The sequence below is a fragment of the Furipterus horrens genome, unplaced genomic scaffold (assembly GCF_987537825.1).
Source record: "Furipterus horrens unplaced genomic scaffold, mFurHor1.1.pri manual_scaffold_7, whole genome shotgun sequence".
Taxonomy (NCBI): Eukaryota; Metazoa; Chordata; class Mammalia; order Chiroptera; family Furipteridae; genus Furipterus; species Furipterus horrens.
Window position 1 is genome coordinate 64,751,399 of NW_028327177.1, and position 3,250 is coordinate 64,754,648.

Sequence of the window (3,250 nt, forward strand, 5' to 3'; positions counted from 1 at the left end):
ACCTGCTTTGCCACTTTGTGGATCTGTTTGTGGTGGTGGGCTAAGAGAGGGGACAATGCCACTGCCTGGTTTCTGGCAGTTTGTCTGGCATTCACCCCATTTTCAGTCACTTCACCCACTTCTCATTGATGTTTCTCTCCCTCTCTTTCTCCTTCCCTTCCCTTCTCTCTAAAAATAAATAAAATCTTCAGATAAAAATAAATAAATAAAGATGTTGAATATTTTTTAAGTACAAATAATATATTTTATTTCTTCCCTGAAAACAACAACAAAAAAACAAAAGTGTCCACAGCTAATAAGACTGAACACTTACACCAAACTTCACCTGGCAATGGTATATCATTAATTTCTTCACATAAAGAAAGAGTACAGAGAAAGTTTAGAAAGCTACCTTTCATGATATAATATTTTCTCATACTTACTTTAATAAAACATTACAGTTATTGCTACTTGGTGTGGTAGCATATTGTAATAACAAACAATATCTAAAACAATCTAGAAGCTAGCTGCACTTAAGCAGTTATTATAGAGAATAAATACTATGAAATAAAGGGCACCATGTGACAACTAAATTTGCTACAAGGGAAATTTAATAAAGATGTCCTTTGCTCTATATTAGAATTAATATTAGGATCTCTTGTGCTATATACATTAACCGTTTTCCTAAAAAGACACTCAATCTTCATAATTTATATTATAAATGTTCTTAATTATTTTTAAGTAGCCATTACATAAAACAAACATCTAATGTATCTGTTATACAAATCCAAAAGTTCACGAAGCAGGATACTCTTATATAACATTAACGTTTTCCAAGCAGTTTAATGCAGTACAAATATCTTTATACATCTATACATCTGGCTAAAGTCCTTAAGAGTCTGTTTCACAAATATCTCCATCTTCCTTCCCCTGCCAACACAGACAAAAACTATACAAATATGGAAATTATGTGCTTTCCTGACACTTAAAGTGTTAAACTTTTAAATTAACATTCATGTCTGTGAAAAATTCATGAATTAGTATTTTTTTAATTTCATCATAAAACATATTTTTTATTATTCAGAACACATGTAGGAAAGTCTTATATATGAGATTAGAAGTTACTTTTAATGTTATTTAATTGTCACAATTTTTAGAGTAGGTTACAGACAGTGGCTACTACCCATTTCAAGATTATACCCATACAAATTAATTTTTTTAGTATACAATAATTAACTTCCAGTTATTCTGAAGGATAGTGCAAATGAAGAAATTCTTTGGGTCATGATTTCAAAACATTATTTTTAACATGATACTGCCTTTCTTTGCTCATAATCTGCATAACAAAATATAGTACTGGAAGTAAGCAGACTTTCTAACAGTATTGGTCTAACAGTTATATACACTGAGAACAAATGACAGAATGATTCAGTAATAATATTCTTCACTTGTCTGAAAAACATGTTATATATTTAAATAAATATTTTATAGAATGAACCCACATCTTTCAGTGTTTTTATTTCAGCTTGATCTTAAACACAAAGGGTTTATACAAAGGTTTATACCTGCATACCACATCAACCATGTTACCAAATTCCCTTTACGGATATAGTACAGCATTGAAGAGTCTTGACTGAAAGCAAGTTAATAACTTTTAAAATCTATGTACAGAATTAGAATTCCATTAATCCAGCATATTCCTTGAAAATGTGGAGAGCTTTGAATGTAAAGTATTACTCTATCCTAGCTAGTGATTTATTGTTAAAAAGCTTTTCTGCCCTAGGATATAATCCATGGTGGATGTAGGAACACAAGGTGATCTTCAAATGCTATTTAATGTTGCCTGATGCATTAATCCTTTTGTTTGTGGTCACTTGCACTAGATTCCCACTAGTACCATTAGTTGTGTTGGTTGCTGAGCTGTTCACAACAATAGAGTCGACTTTGTTCTCTAGTTTTGTGGGGGCACCAAATATTCTCTGTAAAAGATCACAGAGGTTTGCAAATATGTAAGTATGTAAGGGCTTCAAATATCCTTTGTAAAAAGTAACAAGGACTTGCTAAAAAGCCTTGGAAAAAGGAATGTAGCAATTAGTAATATGCAAGCTAAAAGCACCTCAGCCTCTATTTGCTCGTGTCTTGTTTATACAAGCTAAAAGCACCTCAGCCTCTATCACCTTCCATTTGCTTGCTTGTCTCTTGTTTATACATTTGTGAAAGCTATACTTTACAGAATATCTAGCCCTTTTAAAATAAATTGTTTCACAAAGAATTCGCCCCTGGCTGAAGAGCTGTGCTGCTGACGGAGATAACCTTATAGCATTGCGAATTTCTGTTCTTGTTACTGCCAAGATATTTCTGCAGTCCTGCACACTCCCCTCTTCCTAAGGCTGTTTCCTGCCAAAGAAGAAACAAAGGAGGCCTCACCAGTATATAACCCAGTGTTTAGACTCCATTGTAGGTTGAAGCATGTTAGAGACCAGCTCAGGGTCCGCCCAACTCCTGGCCATTATTAAAATCCTTTGCTTACTTTATACACTGCTTTAGAGTGTTCAATCTTGCCTATGTAGTCGTAACAGTTTCACCAACCATTGTAAAATATCATCCAGAAGGACAGCAATTGTTCTTTTTAGATCCGCATATCCTGCCATTGAAGCTCTATTCTCGATATCCATTGTGTTCTTATTTTCCTCTGCTAGAGCTTTAACATACCTTTTGCTTGAATCTAGTATTTGTTCTTGTAACTTGACACTGCTTTGATGTCTTGGTTGTTGAAAAGTATAGTGGAGTAACATTGGCCCCCAATAAGTCCTAATATAAGTCCCAATTTCTGGGACATATTTTTTCTTGAGATTGTAAAAAATCATTTTTCATGAAACAAGCAGACTCAGCCAAAAAGTGGTAACTAGAGGCAAGCCACCATAATCAAGACTTAAAGGGAAAAAGAAAAAATGTCCTCTTCTTCCTCCACTAATATGGTATATTCTTCATCTTCAGCAAGGTTGCCTCCAAATCTCAATTAACTTCTGCCCTCGAAGTTGTTCTCCTTTACATCACTCATGTCAGCTAGGTGCTCCCCAGAACTATATAAGACACAAATCTCGCTTTGAGGGCCCATGGCCTAATCCACCCATCGTCCAGATCATGGGGGAGAAGAAAAGAGTGGGCAACAATGGCCACTCCGCATGACTTCCACTCAGTCGCAGGCTCCTACCAAGGTGTTGAATTTTAAAGTGCTTATTATATATATATATATATATATATATATATA

At 34.4% G+C, this 3,250-nt stretch overlaps 1 pseudogene; it reads right to left on the bottom strand.

Moving 5' to 3' along the window:
• Positions 1-1,808: 1,808 nt before the first annotated feature.
• LOC150004563 (coiled-coil domain-containing protein 126 pseudogene) lies at positions 1,809-2,839 on the bottom strand (annotated as a pseudogene).
• Between the last annotated feature and the right edge of the window lie 411 nt (positions 2,840-3,250).